The sequence below is a fragment of the Oncorhynchus mykiss genome, chromosome 7 (genome assembly GCF_057628025.1).
Source record: "Oncorhynchus mykiss isolate SJ-2025 chromosome 7, ASM5762802v1, whole genome shotgun sequence".
NCBI classification, from domain to species: Eukaryota; Metazoa; Chordata; class Actinopteri; order Salmoniformes; family Salmonidae; genus Oncorhynchus; species Oncorhynchus mykiss.
The window spans coordinates 78,542,501-78,567,219 of NC_143028.1; the positions used below are offsets into that span (position 1 = coordinate 78,542,501).

Genomic DNA, 24,719 nt, shown 5'->3' on the forward strand with positions numbered 1-24,719 from the left:
GAGAGGTAGAGAGGGAGGGAGAGAGAGAGAGAGAGAGAGAGGGAGAGAGAGAGAGAGAGACAGTTGTGTTATCAAAGGCACTGAGATTCATAGAGATACAGAGGGTGGTCATCTGGATGTACAACTGGAGAATGAGAGAAACAGAGAGAAAGAGAGAAAGAGGGAGAGAGAATATCAGAGAGGGAGAGAGAAAGAGAGAGAGAGAGAAACAGAGAGAGAGAGAGAAACAGAGAGAGAGAGAAACAGAGAGAGAGAGAGAGAGTAACAGAAAGAGAGAGAGAAACAGAGAGAGAGAGAGAAACAGAGAGAGAAAGAGAGAGAGAGAGAAACAGAGAGAGAAAGAGAGAGAGAGAGAAACAGAAAGAGAGAGAGAGCGCGAGAGAGAGAGCGAGAGAGAGAGAGCGAGAGAGAGAGAGAAACAGAAAGAGAGAGAGAAACAGAGAGAGAAAGAGAGAGAGAGAGAAACAGAAAGAGAGAGAGAGAGCGCGAGAGAGAGAGCGAGAGAGAGAGAGAAACAGAAAGAGAGAGAGAGAGCGCGAGAGAGAGAGCGAGAGAGAGAGAGAAACAGAAAGAGAGAGAGAGAGCGCGAGAGAGAGAGCGAGAGAGAGAGAGAAACAGAGTGACTTTTTGACTTTTTGTCTTTCTTTAATGATACATCCTAATTTCATTAAAACCTCACTGCCGTCTACACCACAATACAAAACAACACCACGCCACACATCACAATAACCAAAAACCTCTACAACTGTATATACAACCCATCTTCCCAAACTGTATTGACCTTCCCCCGACACACCATATCTCCTGAAACATCTCCACAGTTTTTATCGTTTTATAGAACTCAAATTCCACCCTATGGCGTACAGAGACCATTACAATAATTGTAAAATTGTTATCCCCCACCTTTGACCCTGTTCCTCCTTGTTATTAAATTGCCAACTTTGGCTGAGCAAACAGAACATTCAACTAACAACAACAACACGCCTTTTCCTTATTTGAATACCTGTACCCCGTTATAAACATCCAGACAGTACACTCCACCCCCAGGCTCTCACACAGACATTCCAACAAAGACATTAATGGCCTTAACCTGGCGCACACAGAAAACACAAAAACCACAGTTTCACTCATGACACAGAAAGGACACTCCGACTCCCGCGTCAACCCGTGCCAATCAGCTGTTAGTGGCCAGGGATCCATGTAGAACCCTCTATCGGAGGTCCCGTGACCTCTTGGTACTGGGGGTTTGCCCCCTGCATCTAAAACCCACCATACTCTCCGCCCCACATACCCCCTGCCACTGATGTGCCTTCACTCCAGTTAGGCTCCTTATCTTCCTCACCTTAATGCAGAGGTTGTACCTCCCACCACCTCAAACTCCCCCAGGCTCAGAGTGCTAAAATCTAACAAGTCCTCCAGACCAACTTGCCAGTCCCCAGTCTGTGCCATCACCTGCAATGGTGGAAATAATGGTGGCCCCTTCCCCATTGGCCGCTCAAACACCCTCCTTACCGGCTCAGACAGGACCTCCTGGACCTCCTCCAAGGAATCTCTCCAGCAGCCTAAGAAATGTTAATCCTGTTTGTTGTGCCAGGACTTCCAGGGTTTTCCACCCCTCCTCCCCCTACAGCCGCAGGTCACCCAGCCTTAGTAATCCCGCTGTCATCAGTCCCCTCTGTAGGCTGACCGACTGAACTGATCTCAAAAGGATGTCTGGTTTGTGGAAGATAGGCTCTTCCCACACCACACTCACACACACAGCCCAGGCTCCACACCCCCTTCTCATGTGGGCCTTACAGGCGATCTCCAGCCTCATGAGGAACAGCTGCCGGTCCAAACGTAATCCACCAGCTCTCCTCAGCAGCTCGCATGTTGGTTCCGTTCAGCCGACATCAGTATGGTACAGCAGTCTCTGCACTATCTCGGGGTGGCAGGTAGACTAGTGGTTAAAGTGTTGGACTAGTAACTGGAAGGCTGCAAGATCGAACACCCGAGTTGCTAAGGTAAAAATCTGTCGTTCTGCCCCTGAACAAGGCAGTTAACCCACTGTTCCTAGGCTGTCATTGAAAATAATAATTTGATCTTAATAACTGACTTGCCTGGTTAAATAAAGGTTAAAAAAAAATGTTGGAATGCAGCCAACCTGCTCTCCAGTTCCACCAGGCCCTGTCCTCCTTTGTGGACAGACATATACGACACTGCTGGCCAAAACCAGAAAAAATCCACCAGCTTGCGTTGCTGGTCTGCAAGCAGCGCAGCCCAGCAACACTGGGGGGTTGAGGACAGCCAATTTATGCCACATGGAGGATGCTGCCAGGTTGTTGACTATCATCACCCACCCTCTATATGACACATGGCACAGGAGCCGCCTCCACTTGGCCAGTCTTAAGACCACTGACTGTGACAGCCCCTCACAGTCCTTCCTGACCCAACTCTCCAAGCCCGGGTACACCCCCAAAATGTTAAGCACTTCACAACCTCACTGCAAACCCCCTGGAAGCAGAGGGGAGGGAGACCCTATCCCTCCACGCCCCACATAACAGAGCTTTGCTCTTGCCCCAGTTCACATTAGCTGACGAAGCTAAGTTGAACTAGTCTCTAGTGCCTGCATATCCTGCCTATTCCTGGGCATCACAGAAACATCATCTGCATACGCCAACACTGCTATGCCTGTCAACACACCCATGCCTGTCCAGCACACTCCCTGCATATTTCCTGCGTAGCAGGCCCAAAAAAGGCATAACGGCTAGTGTATATAACTGCCCCGATAGAAGGCATCCTTGTCTAATGCCCTACATCACCCAGACTGGCCTACTGGGCCACCCTCCTACCCTGACAATACATACCTACATACATGTATGCCCCAACATCTTCACACAGGCCAAAAACCTTTCCCCAAACCCAATACTCTCCCTGGTGAAATAGACATGGTTATGTGGTGATCCGGAAAAACCACCGGGAGAATGTTAGCACCCAACAGCCTATTGCTTTGATTCCTGGGCATGTAAAACCGATCGAGTCAGGCTGCACTCAGCCTAGCACCAAAGACCTTCACCCATGTATACTGTCTGGTGTTGGGCTGCTCTCACCCTAGCCCCAAAGACCTTCAACCATGTATACTGTCTGGTGTTGGGCTGCACTCACCCTAGCCCCAAATACCTTCAACCATGTGTACAGTCTTGTGTTGGGATGTCTAGTTATTCAAACATCCACTAGGTCAAACTGATTAAGCGTAGGGATTGACTGGTGAACTACCTGGTTGGGCAGGCAAACATTTCAAAATGGAAGATGAGGAAGCATGAGATGCTGGGGGAAACGGGATGTAGAGACCCCAGATTAATGATGTCCCTTACCACCCCCACTGAGCCTGAATGAGGCTCCTCCCCATTTCTGTCTTTTGTCAAATCCATTGTACAGTTCCAGTCCCGGCCGACCACCAGCGTCGCCTCAGGCGTTACCTGTGAGAGTTCATGTCTAAGACACCCGAACAGAAGCCACCTCTCTCTCACTGTGTTAGTCGCATACACATTTATAAGGACAACCCCCTGTTGTTAATTTCTGCTTTTACTACAAGCAGACTACTTCTGCACACCTCCTTTGAGGAGCAAATGTTTACGGCCAGACCCAGAGCAAAAAGGACTGTCACCCCTGCACTAACATTTGTCCCATGGCTCAGCACACTTGTCCCTTTCCACTAGAGCCCCCAATCGACTTCATTCACCTCATCAATATGAGCGGCAGGGTAGTCTAGTGGTTAGAGCGTTGGACTAGTAATCGAAAGGTTGCAAGTTAATATCCCCGAGCTGACAAGGTACAAATCTGTCGTTCTGCCCCTGAACAGGCAGTTAACCCACTGTTCCTATGCCGTCATTGAAAATAAGAATTTGTTCTTACTGACTTGCCTATTTAAATAAAAAATGTGTGTCTCCAGCAGAAACAACACCTGTACATTTTTGTTTACATATTAACCCAACAGAGTCTTCTTTCCTGCATCTCTGGCACCAAAGTGAGCCTACCCGAAGAGCCTCCATAAGAAGTGGGAGAAAATCCAGCAAAGATAGAGACCAATAGCAAAGCTCAAACATTTCCCAGTGCCAGAAATACGATTAATTTAAACAGCGTCTGAAGGACCCTTACGCATTGTTATGACCCACGTCCTCAACCTAAAATGTTTCCTGTTGTGTTGTACTGATCTTACAAACTTTCCTGGATTGCAAAAAAAAGCTTCAAGATTAAACCTTCTTTTTCCTTTTAGTCTCATTCAGGAACCTCAACAATACTTTGACCCCTCTGCCTGACTGGCTGTCAGCTCTGTACCCATTGAGGAGGAGTCTGAAAATAAAGCCTCTTCATCATCATCTTCCTCAGACTTACCTTCCTCCTCCTCGTCTCCATCTCCCATCCTGACCTTTTCTCCAGCCTCATCTACACCACCGCCGCACCTCTCTGATTCAGGTTAAATGCAGAAGACACATTTAATTGAATGCATTCAGTTGTATACCTTTCCCATCTCTAGCATGACTAGGCCCAGCCTCCTCTACACCACCATCTATAGCCTGACTAGACCGAGCCTCATCTACAACACCATCTATAGCATGACTAGGCCCAGCCTCATCTACACCATCTATATCATGACTAAGCCCAGGCTCATCTACACCACCAGCTAAAGCATGACAAGACCCAGCCTCATCTACACCACCATCTGTAGCATTACTAGACCCAGCCTCATCTACACCACCCTCTGTAGCCTGACTAGGCCCAGCCTTAGCTGCAGCACCATCTACAGCATGACTAGACCTAGCCTCTGCAGCCTCTGCAGCCTGCGCCGCCCTCCGAGTGGCGCAGCTGTCTAAGGTACTCCATCTCAGTGCAAGAGGTGTCCTTGGTTTGAATCCAGGATGCATCACATGTGTCCGTGACTGAGAGTCCCATAGGGCGGCCCACAATTTGCCAAGCGTCATCGGGGTAGGCCGTCATTGTAAATTAAAATGTGTTCTTAACTGACTTGCCTGGTTAAAAATATATATATAAATGACAGCCTGTATGTGGGCACACAGCCTCAGCTACACCACCATCCGTAACATGACTAGACCCAGCCTCATCTACCCCACCATCCGTAACATGACTAGGCCCAGCCTCATCTACACCACCATCCATAACATGACTAGGCCCAGCCTCATCTACACCATCATCCATAACATGACTAGGCCCAGCCTCATCTACACCACCATCCATAACATGACTAGGCCCAGCCTCATCTACACCACCATCCAACATGACTAGGCCCAGCCTCTGCTGCCTGCGTCTCATTGACCTCGATTTCCCCCACTGCCGCTTGTACTCTCACCTTGTCTACAGCCTTTATGTGGGCACACAGCCTCAGCTACACCACCATCCATAACATGACTAGACCCAGCCTCATCTACCCCACCATCCGTAACATGACTAGGCCCAGCCTCATCTACACCACCATCCATAACATGACTAGGCCCAGCCTCATCTACACCATCATCCATAACATGACTAGGCCCAGCCTCATCTACACCACCATCCATAACATGACTAGGCCCAGCCTCTGCTGCCTGCGTCTCATTGACCTCGATTTCCCCCACTGCCGCTTGTACTCTCACCTTGTCTACACCCTTTTTTGTGGGCACACAAAGCTCTTATGTCCCAAATCCCAACACTCAAAGCACCGCAGACTGTCTGTGCAGCCAAACCCCACATAGAGCCCCTCCCCGAGCCTCACTTTAAAATGCACAATTAACTGTCGCTCATTGTTTTTTTAGAAACCTGAACGCTTGCCTCCGGAAAGAAACAAAATGCTCAATGGCATCTTCACGAAAACCGCCAGAAAACTTATCAAAACCATCTTTTTCCGGATTTGATCGTCTGTAATAAACAGAGTCAGTTTTGCAACTACCACCACTGTCGAAGGAGTCGAAAGAGGAGAAATTGGGAGCAACACGTCCCTTACAAACATTCCACTTTGTTAATTCTGGAGGCGGAATGTATAAATTCAGCTCCTACCTGTTCGCCGACCTTAACTCCATTCTCAGGAACACACCTGAATCTACACCGTGACAACAGCGTCTCCTCCGCGCTAGGCTTGAGAAGCCATCTTGCACACCACACCGTTCAAACCCCAGGAAACTATAAGTCTGTCCTCTTCCTCCGTAACTTTCAATAAAAACAGTGGGTAGCGCTAAACTAACAGTGCGTTAACACTCCACCACAAAAAGACAGAGAGAGAGAGAGAGATTGAGAGAGAGAGAGAGAGAGAGAGAGGGTAAGAGAGAGGGATAGAGAGAGAGAGAGAGAGAGAGAGAGAGAGAGAGAGAGAGAGAGAGAGAGAGGGAAAGAGAGAGAGGGATAGAGAGAGAGAGAGAGAGAGAGAGAGAGAGAGAGAGAGAGAGAGAGAGAGAGAGAGAGAGAGAGAGAGAGAGAGAGAGAGAGAGAGAGAGAGAGAGAGAGAGAGAGAGAGAGAGAGAGAGAGAGAGAGAGAGAGAGAGAGGGAGAGGGGGTGTAGAGTGACACTAGTTACTGCAGTGAAACAGGAATGACTTGGCCAGTGATCTAACTCCAATCGCAGGGTGGACATTAACCACAAGGTCACTAAATTGGTCTGCATGGAGGTGGTGGACCCATGGAATTACAATTACAGCAGCAGACATTCCAAATCAAGAAAATCCATTTGTATGTCTGTGATTACTTTACAGCGATAAGTGTAGGATGGTGGTGGTGGTTGGTATTTGTATTTATTATGGATCCCCATTAGCGGCTGCCAAATCAGAAGCTACTCTTCCTGGGGTCCAGCAAAATTAAGGCAGTTTATACAATTTTAAAACAATACAATACATTCACAGATTTCACAACACGATATGCCCTCGGGCCACTACTCTACCACTACCACATATTTACAGTGCTAAATCCATGTGTATGTATAGTGCATATGTTATCGTGTGTGTGTGTGTGTGTGTGTGTGTGTGTGTGTGTGTGTGTGTGTGTGTGTGCCAATGTTTGTGTGTTGCTCCACAGTCCCCGCTGTTCCATAAGGTGTTTTTGTATCTGTTTTTTAAAGTTACCAGATGTGTAATCAAGTTCCATGTAGTCATGGCTCTATGTAGTACTGTGGAATAGAGTTCCATGTAGTCATGGCTCTATGTAGTACTGTGCGCCTCCCATAGTCTGTTCTGGACTTGGGGACTGCGAAGAGACCACTTGTGGCATGTCTAGCTTCGTTTCTCTGTAAATGTTTAATGTGCTGTGTCTGCTGCAGCCAGAGTTGGGGAGTAACAGATGACATTTAAAGTAACCCAGGCTTACAGCATACAGCCACAGCCAGTAGACCAGCAGTATTAGTCATGACCCAGGCTGCAGCATACAGCCACGGCCAGTAGACCAGCAGTATTAGTCATGACCCAGGCTTACAGCATACAGCCACGGCCAGTAGACCAGCAGTATTAGTCATGACCCAGACTGCAGCATACAGCCACGGCCAGTAGACCAGCATTATTAGTCATGACCCAGGCTGCAGCATACAGCCACGGCCAGTAGACCAGCAGTATTAGTCATGACCCAGGCTTACAGCATACAGCCACGGCCAGTAGACCAGCAGTATTAGTCATGACCCAGGCTGCAGCATACAGCCACGGCCAGTAGACCAGCAGTATTAGTCATGACCCAGGCTTACAGCATACAGCCACGGCCAGTAGACCAGCAGTATTAGTCATGACCCAGGCTGCAGCATACAGCCACGGCCAGTAGACCAGCAGTATTAGTCATGACCCAGGCTTACAGCATACAGTCACGGCCAGTAGACCAGCAGTATTAGTCATGACCCAAGCTTCCAGCCCTACTGGCTCCCTGCTGTGTCAAAGCTGAATGTATAAGCAGATTGACCAGGTCGATTATAGGGTTTCTAGGGGTTGGTCTCAGGTTCACCGTCTGCAATCTCAAATGGCACCCTATTCCCTAAATAGTGCACTACTTTTGACCAGAGCCTTGTGGACCTACAGGTCTCTGGTCTAAAGTATTCCACTCTTTAAGGAATAGGGTGTCATTTGGGAGGTAACCATACGCCTCATATAATTTTGTTGGGTCTCCTAGCATCTCACAGCTCCACATTCGAATGGCGCAAGAAGTCACAGGTTGAATCACACCGAGAGGACGTGCAAAGATGTTTTATTAGAAGCCAGATGGTGAATCACCAAAGTACTAACTCTGTGGAGACACGTCTAACTGTCACTTTAGTTTGTCCGAGTGCAAATCCATGGGGAGATGACAAGAAGAAGCATTGAGGTGATCTGTAAACTGAAGACACAAGAGAGAGAATGGTGAGCCAACCTATTAATTCCATACACGGCCTCAGCGGTATATAGAAAACATAAAAGTACAGACTTGCTCATGTACAGGTACACTGTACACTACATATTATTGACATTACTGGTCTCTCTATGGTAACCGTTTACTTCAAAACCACTGAAGAAATTAATTCCATGTTTATGTAGACATAGCAACATTATCTAAAGTCTTCATAATCCATAAATTAACAATACAATAAGAAACCAGCTCTTCCGTTCCATATTTCGAACTGAAATACTATGTGAGATAAATGTCCGGGAAAGTTATATATCTGTCTGACGAGCAGTGATAAGATGATACTTGAGATTGCACGTTGTGTGAAAACTTGCCAGAAGGAGACCTTTAGCTTTTAATTGGGTATGATCTTATCGTAGCACTCCATCTTTAAATCAAGTGTGTTTTCTACTTTCATGTTACCAGAACAGGTCTGAAGCAGACTGGGCAGCTGCAGTGTAAGAATGATCTGAGGCATGTTTTAATAGTGTTTAGTATTGAAAACCATTGTTAGTGTTTTGTGTTGAATTCATATGATTGGATGCCGGTTTGGCATAACAGTAAGATTGGATGCTGGCTCTGAATAACAATGAGATTGGATGCCAGCTCTGCATAACAATGAGATTGGATGCCAGCTCTGAATAACAATGAGATTGGATGCCAGCTCTGTATAACAATGAGATTGGATGCCAGCTCTGCATAACAATGAGATTGGATGCTGGCTCTGAATAACAATGAGATTGGATGCCAGCTCTGCATAACAATGAGATTGGATGCCAGCTCTGCATAACAATGAGATTGGATGCCAGCTCTGCATAACAATGAGATTGGATGCCAGCTCTGCATAACAATGAGATTGGATGCTGGCTTGGCATAACAATGAGATTGGATGCCATCTCGGCATAACAATGAGATTGGATGCTGGCTCTGCACAACAATGAGATCGGATGCTGGCTTGGCATAACGATGAGATTGGATGCTGGCTCTGCATAACAATACGATTGGATGCCAGCTCTGCATAACAATGAGATTGGATGCTGGTTCTGCATAACAATGAGGATGGATGTTGGCTCTGCATGACAATGAGATTGGATGCCGGTTTGGCATAACAAGGAGATTCAATGCTGGCTCGGCATAACAAATGAGATTGGATGCTGGCTTGGCATAACAGATCAGAGGAGTTGATGCAACAGCAGACTTTTTGACCAGACTACAAGATTGTGTACATGGTACTGCAATTATTTAGCTACCTAAATTGAATTGAACTAATTGAAGTCCCATCTCTTGAGTCACACTTAAATCTGTAAACATGCTACCAACACTTTGAACTGAATAGACACTACCAACACTTTGAACTGAATAGACACTACCAACACTTTGAACTGAATAGACACTACCAACACTTTGAACTGAATAGACACTACCAACACTTTGAACTGAATAGACACTACCAACACTTTGAACTTGTCACGACTTCCGCCGTAGTCGGTCCCTCTCCTTGTTCGGGCGGCGTTCGACGGTCGACGTCACCGGCCTTCTTGCCATCGCCGATCCACTTTTCATTTTCCATTTGTTTTGTCTTTGTTTTACACACCTGGTTTCAATTCCCCAATTACACGTTCATTATTTAACCCTCTGTTTTCCCCTTGGTGTTTGTGCATGTTTGTTCACTGTAAGTTCGGTCCGTTGTTTGTGGGCCTGGTGTTACTTACATATTTTGACATTTAGAGTGAAGTTCCTTGTGTTACTCATCTCTGCTGTCCTGCGCCTGACTCCTCTGCACCAGCTACACCCAGATCCTCACAGAACTGTATTGCACTCATGTAACTTCCTGTTACATCAAATGGCACACTCATTCCGTGTTTCAAATGATCTCAAATATCACACTTTTTTTTAACTTGACGGTTCAGAGGTGAGTAAGTGTGAAAAGTGATTCGATGGAAGTAGTTCACCATTGTTAGGCCAGTTTGTTCTTCATGTGTACTGATTAAAACATTTACTTGTTTGAAGAGTATTGTGTTTGTTGTTGTCTTCTCCGTGGGGTATTGGGTTGTATGTGTATGTGTGTGTGTGTGTGTGTGTGTGTGTGTGTGTGTGTGTGTGCAGGTGGTAAATACTGGAACGTTAATTAGACTTTCTACAGGACATGCAAAACAGACACACCACTCATTACAGGTTTTTGGAGCAGAGACAAGCTTCAACCAAAATCAGCTTCAAGATTTACAATTATTACACAGTCATTTTAATTTCCCAAAGAATCATGGCTTTCAGGTGATCTGTAACATTTGTTTATGGTCCGATAACCATATGGGTGCTGTTATAGTCTGTTGATCCTTCTTTGGAATTGTCTCTACAGCGTAATTGTCACGACCTGGCCTTAGAGAGCCTTTTTATGTCTCTATTTGGTTTGGTCAGGATGTGATTTGTTTTTCTATGATTTTGTATTTCTATGTTTTGGCTGGGTATGGTTCTCAATCAGGGACAGCTGTCTATCGTTGTCTCTGATTGGGAACCATACTTAGGTAGCCCTTTTCCCTCCTATCTTTTTTGGGAAGTTAACTTTGTGGCACATAGCCCTTAAGTGTTCAGGTTGTTTTTGTATTGTTTGTTGTTTTTGTCGGCGTCATCCTAAATAAAATGAATATGTACGCTCACCACGCTGCGCTTTGGTCTAATAATTGGTATTTCAAATGTGAATAGAAAACATTTAATTCACAACGTGGTTTGGTCATATTTCTTTGCATACTTTTCGTTGAAGCTTGCAAATCGATGCATGCTTCAAAATATGTACAAACGGAGTACGCATTAGAGAAGTGCCGGCCGTCCGTGCTCAATTTGGCATACTTTGATTGGGACTCATACTCCGGACCCTCCAGCGCTACAATTCGCGTGCTCAGAGCAGGGTAGGATGCATTTTGAGACACACCCATAGTCCCTAATATAATGATTGTGGATGTACTGTGAAGAGTAATAGAAAACAGGCGTGGATTATGGAATTCAATGCAGTTAGATGTAGAGATGATTCATCTATACTGACTGTTCCTGCCTCATGTCATGTAGGATGCTGTTAAGTTGCCTATGATGCTGTTAGCTAACATAATATCAGTTTACACATCTGAATCATGGAGCTGCATGCAGGGATTTCAATATACCATATTGCATACAATATGTTATTTAATACCAGATTACTTGTTATATATTACTGCATGGTCGGAACTAGAAGCACAAGCATTTCACTGCACTCACATATTAACATCTGCTAACCATGTGTATGTGACAAATAAAATGTTATTTGTTTTGATTTTATCATCTAAACTGGGGCGTCTGCTGCATCATCTATCCATATCCAATTAGTTACACCATCAATCCATTTCCTGTTAGTTTCATCAATCCATTTCCTGTTAGTTACATCATTAATCCATATCCTGTTTAATTACATCATTAATCCATTTCCTGTTAGTTTCATCAATCCATATTCTGTTAGTTACATCATTAATCCATTTCCTGTTAGTTTCATCAATCCATATTCTGTTAGTTACATCATTAATCCATTTCCTGTTAGTTTCATCAATCCATATTCTGTTAGTTACATCAATAATCCACATCCTGTTTAATTACATTATCAATCCAGATCCTGTTAGTTACATCATCAATCCATATCCTGTTAGTTGCATCATCACTCCATATGCTGTTAGTTACATCATCACTCCATATGCTGTTAGTTACATCATCACTCCATATGCTGTTAGTTACATCATCACTCCATATCCTGTTAATTACATCATCAATCCATATCCTGTTAATTACATCATCAATCCATATCCTGTTAGTTACATCATCAATCCATATCCTGTTAATTACATCATCAATCCATATCCTGTTAGTTACTATACATCATCAATCCATATCCTGTTAGTTACTGTACATCATCAATCCATATCCTGTTAGTTACATCAATCCACATCATGTTAGTTCAAACTTGGATAATGCTGTACTTGTTTGAGACACAAACTGGGATTTCAACGCTTATTCATAAAATATGAACAAGATTAGTGAAGTGATTAACTATGACAACATTGTATCAGTTTAGGAGATGTGTGCTTGGTCATAAATCCATATCTTAGACAGTTGTTACAATGTGTACATTAGCAGTCTGTGACACATGATCACTCACACACACACACACACACACGATCTCACCTTTCATTGTATGATGTACTGTTTAGACAAGGTACAGTACAATGAAGCACACTTTGGAGATATTTATTTTTGTTCTAAATATGTTAGTGTTTTACACAATCTGTCTTGATTTTGTTTCCAAGTATGAACATATTGCAACAATCTGTCTTGATTTTGTTTCCAAGTATGAACATATTGCAACAATATGTCTTGACTTTGTTTCTAAGTATGAACATATTGTAACAATCTGTCTTTATTTTGTTCGAAAAAAGTATATAAACCCTCCGTTATTGTGTTTTTGTTCTGTCCTAATATGTCCATATGATATATTCAGCTCCATTGCGGTTCCAAATATGGCAGGGTAGCCTAGTGGTTAGAGCTGACAAGGTACACATTTGTCGTTCTGCCCCTGCGCAGGCAGTTAACCCACTGTTCCTAGGCCGTCATTGAAAATAAGAATGTGTTCTTAACTGACTTGCCTAGTAAAATAAATTAAACATTATATATTCAGGTACATTGGGGTTGCTAATATGTCTATATGGTATATTAATTAAACTATGCATTGGGTTACTTAATGTGTACTATGTCCATATAGCATAATTCAACTATATTATGGGTTCCTTAATGTGTACTATGTCCATATAGCACAATTCAACTATATTTTAGGGTCCAACTGTCTGTTACATAAGCTTTCTTTCTGCAACCGTGTAAGATGGTGCCCGGAGCAGAAGGCAGACTATTGTTTTTCTTGTTCATTTATCTGCGTTGTTTGAAACTTATTTTCTTACTATTTTTGTAAATAATGTTGCCGCTACCGTCTCTTATAACCCGAAAATAACTTCTAGACCTCAGGACTGTGATTCCTCACCACGGACTAGCAGAATCCTTTTTCTTCTTTCACAACTCTGACGAGCCCGAGGCGGAGGATATACAGCTCCCTCGGGAACAGGCCCCGACCCCCGTGATCTGCGTGAAGAGGAGGCGGAGGATATGCAGCTCCCTCGGGAAAAGGCCCCGACCCCCGTGATCTGCGTGAAGAGGAGGCGGAGGATATACAGCTACCTCGGGAACAGGCCCCGACCCCCGTGATCCGCGTGAAGAGGAGGCGGAGGATATGCAGCTCCCTCGGGAACAGGCCCCGACCCCCGTGATCCGCGTGAAGAGGAGGCGGAGGATATACAGCTCCCTCGGGAACAGGCCCCGACCCCCGTGATCTGCGTGAAGAGGAGGCGGAGGATATACGGCTCTCCCTCGGGAACAGGCCCCGACCCCCGAGATCTGCGTGAAGAGGAGGCGGAGGATATACAGCTCCCTCGGGAGCAGGCCCCGACCCCCGTGATCTGCGTGAAGAGGAGGCGGAGGATGTACAGCTTCCTCGGGAGCAGGCCCCGACCCCCGTGATCTGCGTGAAGAGGAGGCGGAGGATATACAGCTCCCTCGGGAACAGGCCCCGACACCCGTGATCTGCGTGAAGAGGAGGCGGAGGATATACAGCTACCTCGGGAACAGGCCCCGACCCCCGTGATCCGCGTGAAGAGGAGGCGGAGGATATACAGCTCCCTCGGGAACAGGCCCCGACCCCCGTGATCTGCGTGAAGAGGAGGCGGAGGATATACAGCTACCTCGGGAACAGGCCCCGACCCCCGTGATCCGCGTGAAGAGGAGGCGGAGAAAGAGAGGCCGGTGGGGGGGGGGCTGCCTTCTGAGGAGACGGAGGAGATCGAATAAACCCCCACTTCCCTCAATTCTGCTAGCAAACATGCAATCTTTGGACAATAAAATGGACGAGTTATTGGGGACGATTAAACAACCAACGCGACATTGAAAACTGTGACATCTTATGCTTCACGGAGTCGTGGCTGAACGACGACAATATGAACATACAGCTGGCTGGTTATACGATGTACCGGCAGGATAGAACAGTGGCGTCTGGTAAGACAAGGTGCGGCGGACTATGTATTTTTGTAAACAACTGCTGGTGCAGACCACATTACCTACCGAGATAGTTTTCATCTATATTCTTTGTAGCTGTTTTACATACCACCACAGTCAGAGGCTGGCACTAAGATTGAAGCATTGAATTACCTGTATTCTGCCATAAGCAAACAAGAAAATGCTCACCCAGAGGCGGCGCTCCTAGTAGCCGGGGACTTTAATACAGGGAAACTTAAATCAGTTTTACCAAGTTTCAGTCAGCGTGTTAAATGTGAAAACAGAGGGAAAATAACTCTGGACCACCTAAACACTACACAGAGTGTCACGGCTTTCATATAGTGAAGGAGAGTCGGACCAAACTGCAGCGTGTCGATTGCGATCCATGTTTATTTAAACAAACATAAACACGAATTAACGCAAACACTACAAAACAAAAGAACGTAATGAACGAAAACCGAAACAGCCTATACTTGTGTAAACTAACACAGACGAAGGACATCAAGACACTAAGGACAATCACCCACGAAACACCCAAAGAATATGGCTGCCTAAATATGGTTCCCAATCAGAGACAACAATAAACACCTGCCTCTGATTGAGAACCACTTCAGACAGCCATAGACTTAACTAGAACACCCCACTAGCTACAATCCCCATACACCACATACAAAAACCCATGCCACACCCTGGCCTGACCAAATAAATAAAGATAAACACAAAATACTTTGACCAGGGCGTGACACAGAGATGCGTATAAAGCTCTCCCTCACCCTCCATTTGGCACATTTGACACACATTCTATCCTCCTGATTCCTGCTTACAAGCAAAAATTAAAGCAGGAAGCACCAGTGACTAGATCAATAAAAAAGTGGTCAGATGAAGCAGATGCTAATCTACAGGACAGACAGGCCAGGCACGACTCCAACTCCATCATTAAATTTGCCGATGACACAACAGTGGTAGTAGGCCTGATCACCGACAACAATGAGGGAGGAGGTCAGAGACCTGGCCGTGTGGTGCCAAGACAACAACCTCTCCCTCAACGTGATCAAGACAAAGGAGATTATTGTGGACTACAGGAAAAAGAGGACAGAGCACGCCCCCATTCTCATCGACGGGGCTGCAGTGGCGCAGGTTGAGAGCTTCAAGTTCCTTGGCGTCCACATCACCAACAAACTAGCATGTTCCAAGCACCCCATGACAGTAGTGAAGCGGACACGACAAAACCTATTCCCCCTCAGGAGACTGAAAATATTTGGCATGGGTCCTCAGATCCTCAAAAGGTTCTACAGCTGCACCATCGAGAGCATTCTGACTGGTTGCATCACTGCCTGGTATGGCAACTGCTCGGCCTCTGACCGCAAGGCACTACAGTGGGTAGTGCGAACGGCTCAGTACATCACTGGGACCAAGCATCCTACCATCCAGGATGTCTATACCAGGTGGTGTCAGAGGAAGGCCGTAAAAAGTATCAAAGAATCCAGCCACCTTCGTCATAGACTGTTCTCTCTGCTACCACACAGCAAGCGGTACCAGTACCTTCTAGGTCCAAGAGGCTTCTAAACAGTTTCTACCCCCAAGCCATAAGACTACTGAACATCTAGTCAAATGGCTACCCAGACTACTCACATTTCCACCCCACACGCCCCACTCCACACCACAGCCACTCTCTGTTGTCATCTATGCACAGTCACTTTGATTTACTCTCCCTACATGTACATACTACCTCAACTAACCGGTGACCCTGCACATTGACTCGACCCCCCTGTACCGTCGACCCCCCTGTATATATTGTTATTTTTTTTACTGCTGCGCTTTCATTTCGTGTTACTTTTATATCTTATTCTTATCCGTATCTTTTGAAACTGCACTGTCAGTTAGGGGCGCGTAAGTAAGCATTTTGCTTACTTGTATTCGGCACATGTGGCTAATTTGATTTGCTTTGGTGTTGTTGTAATGTGCACAATACAGTTGGTAAGCTTTTTCTGAATAGTACATATCATAAATAAAGCTGTTGTGTGTGTGTGTGTGTGTGTGTGTGTGTGTGTGTGTGTGTGTGTGTGTGTGTGTGTGTGTGTGTGTGTGTGTGTGTGTGTGTGTGTGTGTGTGTCTATGTGTCTGTGTGTCTGTGCGTGCCCTGCATGCTGAATCAGGGTACAACCTCAGGACAGGAGTGTGAACTACCTGGTAAAGTCTGTGAAGGTCTCAGGGTTATGAACTGAGTTGGTACGCCCTGATATTTTTCCAGGTCTGCCTGTGTATGTGTGTTCTAAATATCTACATATAGAACATAAAGCCCTCTTCCTGTTGACACATGAAAAACAGGAAGTCCCCCTGGCCCTTTCTACATCCTCTCTTTCTCTCATCAGATGAATGAATCTTTTATTAATAACTGTGCAGCCCCCTGGGTAAAACTCAACCTGAGGAGGCTAGATACACATTCACAGCAAACAATGCACTTTATATTTCAGTAATTTATCAGAAACTCTTTTTCAATTTTTATATTACTGGACATACTTATAATCAGTGTAACACAACTATAGTAGGTAAACAAGTACACTTCATTTCTAAATCATTGGAAGAAAAAAAAACTTCAAACATCATGTGATACTGTCAACTGAGTCAATTGACCCGCCTGCGCATAACACTTAACGTTGTCTGAATATTTGTTTTTCAAGAGACCGCAGTGGCTGCAGCTCAATCCCCTCTTTCCGCCAATATAAGGCTTGCGTCTACTCCACAACATACCACATTAAAAAATACTATATTATACCATGGTATAAATGCTATAGTATTCATCGCAAAAACTCCACAAGGAATGCTGTAGTATTTACTGTAGTATTTGCTGTAGTATACTGTTATTATGTTCTATACATAGTATTTACAGTTACAATATTATAAATTATGTTAGTAAAATAAAATTGTAGTATATACTATAGTGATTAATGTTGTCACACCCTGATCTGTTTCACTTCTCTTTGTGTTTGTCTCCACCCCCATCCAGGTGTTGCCCATCTTCCCCATTATCCCCTGTGCATTTATACCTGTGTTCTCTATTTGTCTGTTGCAAGTTCGTCTTGTTTGTCAAGTCAACCAGCGTTTTTGCTCTCAGCTCCTGCTTTTCCCAGTCTCTCATTTTCCAGCCCTCTTGGTTTTGACCCTTGCCTGTCCTGACTCTGAGCCCACCTGCCTGACCACTCTGCCTGACCCCTGACCCTGAGCCTGCCTGCCGCCCGGTACCGTTGCCCCTCCTCTGGTTTACTGAGCCCTGCCTGCCTTGACCTGTCTATTGCCAGCCCCTGTTGGAATATTAAACCATTGTCAATTTGACATGTCTGCCTCTGGGTCTTACCTTGATTCCTGATAAATGTAGAATATTTGAGGATTTTAGCATACTGTATCATTTACTGAAGTGTTTTTGTTGACTGTAGTATACAAAGCATGAGGGGGTGTGGTTCTTAAGCACGGCGCTTTGCGGAGTGCCTGGATACAGCCCTTAGCCGTGGTATATTGGCCATATACCACAAACCCCTGAGCTGCCTTATTGCTACTATAAACTGCTTACCAATGTAATTAGAGCAGTAAAAATAAATGTTTTGTCATACCCGTGGTATACGGGTATGCTGGCCTTCTAGGCAGAGTTGCAAAGAAAAAGCCATATCTCAGACTGGCCAATAAAAATAAACGATTAAGATGGGCAAAAGAACGCAGACACTGGACAGAGGAACTCTGCCTAGAAGGCCAGCATCCCGGAGTCGCCTCTTCACTGTTGACGTTGAGACCTGTGTTTTGCGGGCACTATTTAATGAAGCTGCCAGTTGAGGACTTGTGATGCATCTGTTTTTCCAACTAGACACTCTGATGTACTTGTCCTCTTGCTCAGTTGTGCACCGGGGCCTCCCACTCCTTTTTTAATTCTGGTTAGAGCCAGTTTGTGCTGATCTGTGAAGGGAGTAGTACACAGCGTTGTACGAGATCAGTTTCTTGGCAATTTCTCGCATGGAATAGCCTTAATTTCTCAGAACAAGAATAGACTGATGAGTTTCAGAAGAAAGGTCTTTGTTTCCCACAAATGCTGATGCTCCAGATACTCAACTAGTCTAAAGAAGGTCAGTTGTAATTCTTCCTTAATCAGGATAACAGTTTGCAGCTGTGCCAACATAATTGCAAAAGGGTATTCTAATGATCAATTAGCCTTTTAAAATGATTAACTTGGATTAGCTAACACAATGTGCCATTGGAACACAGGAGTGATGGTTGCTGATAATGGGCCTCTGTACGCCTATGTAGATATTCCATTAAAAATCAGCCATTTCCAGCTGCAAATGTATTTACAGCATTAACTATGTATTTCTGATCAGTTTGATGTTATTTTAATGGGCACATTTGTTTTCCTTTTCTTTCAAAAACAAGGACATTTCTAAGACCTACCGCTAACACAGCATGAAACAAGAAAGAGGTATATCTGCCTTTCAAAGGTTCTTTACATAAAACAGCACCATACAGCTTTGGTGAAGCAAGCTCCCTACGTGTTTGTTTGACAGGCTGACTCTGTGTGTCAGAGAGAGAGAGAGGTAGAGGAGAGAGAGAGAGAGAGGTAGAGGAGAGAGAGAGAGAGGTAGAGGAGAGAGAGAGAGAGAGAGAGGTAGAGAGGTAGAGAGGTAGAGAGGTAGAGAGGTAGAGAGGTAGAGAGAGAGAGAGAGAGAGAGAGGTAGAGAGAGAGAGAGAGAGAGAGAGAGAGAGAGACACTGTTGCCCTAGAGCACACAAAAAACTATACATACCTTGGCCTAAACATCAGCGCCACAGGTAACTTCCACAAAGCTGTGAACGATCTGAGAGACAAGGCAAGAAGGGCATTCTATGCCATCAAAATGAACATAAATTTCAACATACCAATTAGGATTTGGCTAAAAATACTTGAATCAGTCATAGAGCCCATTGCCCTTTATGGTTGTGAGGTCTGGGGTCCGCTCACCAACCAAGACTTCACAAAATGGGACAAACACCAAATTGAGACTCTGCACTCAGAATTCTGCAAAAATATCCTCCGTGTACAGCGTAGAACACCAAATACTGCATGCAGAGCAGAATTAGGCCGATACCCACTAATTATCAAAATCCAGAAAAGAGACGTTAAATTCTATAACCACTTAAAAGGAAGCGATTCCCAAACTTTCCACAACAAAGCCATCACCTACAGAGAGATGAACCTGGAGAAGAGTCCCCTAAGCAAGCTGGTCCTGGGGCTCTGTTCACAAACACAAACACACCCTACAGAGCCCCAGGACAGCAGCACAATTAGACCCAACCAAATCATGAGAAAACAAAAAATATAATTACTTGACACATTGGAAAGAATTAACAAAAAAACAGCAAACTAGAATGCTATTTGGCACTACACAGAGAGTACACAGCGGCAGAATACCTGACCACTGTGACTGACCCAAAATTAAGGAAAGCATTGACTATGTACAGACTCAGTGAGCATAGCCTTGCTATTGAGAAAGGCCTCCGTAGGCAGACATGGCTCTCAAGAGAAGACAGGCTATGTGCTCACTGCCCACAAAATGAGGTGGAAACTGAGCAGCACTTCCTAACCTCCTGCCCAATGTATGACCATATTAGAGAGACATATTTCTCTCAGATTACACAGATCCACAAAGAATTCGAAAACAAATCCAATTTTGATAAACTCCCATATCTACTGGGTGAAATTCCACAGTGTGCCATCACAGCAGCAAGATTTGTGACCTGTTGCCACGAGAAAAGGGCAACCAATGAAGAACACACACCATTGTAAATACAACCCATATTTATGCTTATTTATTTTATCTTGTGTCCTTTACCATTTGTACATTGTTAAAACAATATGACATTTGTAATGCCTTTATTGTTTTGAAACTTCTGTATGTGTAATGTTTACTGTTAATTTTTATTGTTTATTTCACTTTACAGATTATCTACCTCACTTGCTTTGGCAATGTTAACACATGTTTCCCATGCCAATAAAGCCCTTGAATTGAATTGAATTGAGAGAGAGAGAGAGAGAGAGAGATAGATAGTAGAGGAGAGAGATAGTAGAGGAGAGTGAGAGTGAGAGTGAGAGTGAGAGAGAGAGAGAGAGAGAGAGAGAGAGAGAGAGAGAGAGAGAGAGAGAGAGCGCTGTCTGTGGCTGTAGAGATGAGATGGGACAGAGAGATAGGGATAAATAAAAAAATAATGGATGTGTGAGACAGACTGAGATGGGTAAGATAGACGGTTAAGAGAGAAGGAGCGAGAGAGACAGAGGGAAAGAGGTGGAGGGAGAAGCAGCAATAGAGATATAGATGGAGAGAGGTGGAGAGAGATAGAGATATGGGTGAGAGAGAGTTTAGAAAAGTGGAAAAGAGAGCTAGAAGAGAAATAACGAGAAAGGAATGCATGGAAGATGGAAGAACACAAGATAGCCGACACAAAGTAGATGAGAGAAGTATCATCAGTATCACTCGCCCTATCTCATTATTCCCTATACAGTACTCTGCTTTTGACCAGAGGTAGGATGATTATGATAGATACAGCCCTATGGGCACCCTACTCCCTACATAGGGACTACATAGGGACTACATAGGGACTACATAGGGACTACATGAGGAGTAGGGTGCCATTTGGGACACATTTGACCTGCTAAAGAGCCGGTACCGGGGATATTTCACTCTGCCCGAGTGTCTCTGCCTGAATCTCTCTGCCTGCCATAACAATAGCTAATGAAAAACTGCCTAAAGCTAAAGACTTAGGCTAAGTCCAAAATGCCTCCCTAATCCCTAGATAGCGCACTACTTTTGACCAGAGCTCTATGGGAATCCTTATGGAGCCCTGGTCAAAAGTAGTGCACTATATAGGGAATAGGGAGCCATCGGGGACACTTCTGGCTGTCAGAACCCCTCAGCGGCATCAGCATATCCCCTGTGCAGTGGCGCAGACACACATTGCACTTCTACGCACTCCTATTCCACAGCCAAGCACGCTGAAAAATAGACCACTTAAAGAACAGATAGACACCTTGAATGGCACTGGGGAGGGGGGAGACCAAGCGTGCATGCAGCTTTTACAGATTTCAATCCTGCTTGCCATCTTTGTGTCCATTCCATCATGCATACTGACACGGTTGTTGTGTGTTTGGCATGCATGTAAACGTCAGAGCTGGGCCAAATACGACATGTGGCTTTGTACAGTTAAATCTCATTGTTGTAAATGATATGTAAATACAAACTGTAAATACAAGTGTCCTTTTCCAGGTTTTAAATAACAGTCCAAGCTCTGTCTATGCCGGGGAGGGGGGTTCTACTGAGCTACGTATATGTAGCTATATATATATATATATATACTATATGGAATTGTTTTAAGAATGTCATATCAAGTATCATTTAGCTATTTGATTTTTAAATTTTATAACAAAACTAAATGTTACAAAATATTATTTTCAGCCTTTCGCCCTGCTTTACTTCCCATACAAAGACAGTGAATAACAAGGAACTACATGGAACGACAGATAGTCCCCCACAAAATCTAAGTTTGTTCTAAAGTGTCTGTAATATATCTGAGATATATATATATATATATATATATATATATATATATATATATATATATACAGTGCCTTGCGAAAGTATTCGGCCCCCTTGAACTTTGCGACCTTTTGCCACATTTCAGGCTTCAAACATAAAGATATAAAACTGTATTTTTTTGTGAAGAATCAACAACAAGTGGGACACAATCATGAAGTGGAACGACATTTATTGGATATTTCAAACTTTTTTAACAAATCAAAAACTGAAAAATTGGGCGTGCAAAATTATTCAGCCCCCTTAAGTTAATACTTTGTAGCACCACCTTTTGCTGCGATTACAGCACTCAATACCATCTACTGTATCTTGCCTATGCCGCTCTGTACCATCACTCACTCATATATCTTTATGTACATATTCTTTATCCCCTTAAACTTGTGTGTATAAGGTAGTAGTTTTGGAATTGTTAGCTAGATTACTTGTTGGTTATTACTGCATTGTCGGAACTAGAAGCACAAGCATTTCGCTACACTCACATTAACATCTGCTAACCATGTGAATGTGACAAATAAAATTTGATTTGATTTGATTCTACCTTCCTCATCCCCATACAGTACGTATTTATTTATCTTGCTCCTTTGGACCCCACTTTCATCTTCTGCAAATCTACCATTCCAGTGTTTAATTGCTATATTGTATCTACTTCGCCACCATGGCCTATTTACTGCCTTTAACTCCCTTATCTTACCCCATTTGCACTCACTGTATATAGACTTTTTGTTTTCTTTTGTTCTACTGTATTATTGACTATGTTTTGTTTCTTCCATGTGTAACTCTGTGTTGTTGTATGTGTCAAATTGCTATGCTTTATCTTGGCCAGGTCGCAGCAAAATATAACTTGTTCTCAACTGGCCTACCTGGTTAAATAAAGGTGAAATATATATCTTTTTTTAAAAGGTCCTTTTAACGCCAAGGCTGCATGGTCCTTAAAACCAAGGCTGAATGGTCCCCCCAACAGCTTAGACTTTTAAGATTTAAAACACAGAGACCAGCAGGTGGATTTGGTATTTTTCATATTTATAAAAGCAATTTACTTTGACCTGTTGGGGATTTAAGGTATAAACGCATCATATCCATGTACCTGTGCATTTTGTGATAATAAAAAAAGAAGCAATATAACGGTCATCTGGGAATTACTTGTAAGGATGGTTTAGGACGGGGGTGTTTAATGTGACATACTGTAGTGTATTATGCTCTCTCTCTCTCTCTCTCTCTCTCTCTCCTCTACTATCCTCTCTCTCTCTCTCCTCTACTATCCTCTCTCTCTCTCTCTCTCTCTCTCTCTCTCTCTCTCTCCTCTACTATCCTCTCTCTCTCTCTCTCCTCTACTATCCTCTCTCTCTCTCCTCTACTATCCTCTCTCTCTCTCTCCTCTACTATCCTCTCTCTCTCTCTCTCTCTCTCTCTCTCTCTCTCTCTCTCTCCTCTACTATCCTCTCTCTCCTCTACTATCCTCTCTCTCTCTCCTCTACTATCCTCTCTCTCTCTCCTCTACTATCCTCTCTCTCTACTCCCCTCTCCTCTCTGTCTCTCCTCTACTATCCTCTCTCTCTCTGTCTCCTCTACTATCCTCTCTCTCTGTCTCCTCTACTATTCTCTCTCTCTCTCTCTCTCTCTCTCTCTCTCTCTCTCTCTCTCTCTCTCTCTCTCTCTCTCTCTCTCTCTCTCTCTCTCTCTCTCTCTCTCTCTCTCTCTCTCTCTCTCTCTCTCTCTCTCTCTCTCTCTCTCTCTCTCTCTCTCTCTCTCTCTCTCTCTCTCTCTCTCTACTATCCTCTCTCTCTACTCCCCTCTCCTCTCTGTCTCTCCTCTACTATCCTCTCTCTCTCTCTACTCCCCTCTCCTCTCTCTCTCTCCTCCCCTCTCCATGAATGACTCATTAGACAAAAGTGATTTCAGGCAGTACGCGTCTTCATGCAAATAGCTTCCTCCACAAGGTCACGTTGGAACCTTGTCCCACAATTAAGAGAAAACCTTAAATTTGTATTTTCCCTAACGTGACTTTATAAATTGAGTAGGAGGGGGAGGACATTATCTATTTGCAAGTCTAATAATCTATTCTTCATGGAGCCTTGCCTTTTATGGCTTCCATTACCGCCTGTGTGTTTTCCGTCTCTGCTCCTGTCACAGCCAGGGAAGGCCTTTTAATAGAACGGTTACCTGGTGCTCAGTTGGCTGGCTGCCAGACCTGGGTTCAAACAGTATTTATTTTATTTCAAATATTTTAGCAGGGCTTGATTGAGTTTTCCTGGCTGTAATGGATCTACTGGGATATATTTGAGCTGCTGCCCTCCAGAAGGACATTCAAGGTCCCACTGCTCAATAAAATATAAGAAGGGGAAGTTTCATTCAGTGGGACATAGGACAGATGTAGGCTGCTGAACAGTGGGACATAGGACAGATGTAGGCTGCTGAACAGTAGGACATAGGACAGATGTAGGCTGCTGAACAGTGGGACCATAGGACAGATGTAGGCTGCTGAACAGTGGGACATAGGACAGATGTAGGCTGCTGAACAGTGGGACATAGGACAGATGTAGGCTGCTGAACAGTGGGACATAGGACATATGTAGGATGCTGAAAAGTGGGACGAAGGACAGATGTAGGCTGCTGAACAGTGGGACATAGGACAGATGTAGGCTGC

At 44.4% G+C, this 24,719-nt stretch overlaps 1 protein-coding gene across 4 annotated transcripts in view; it reads right to left on the bottom strand.

Moving 5' to 3' along the window:
- The window catches only part of grm7 (glutamate metabotropic receptor 7), a 397,328-nt gene that overhangs the window by 18,957 nt on the left and 353,652 nt on the right, over positions 1–24,719 (bottom strand). The window lies entirely within an intron of this gene.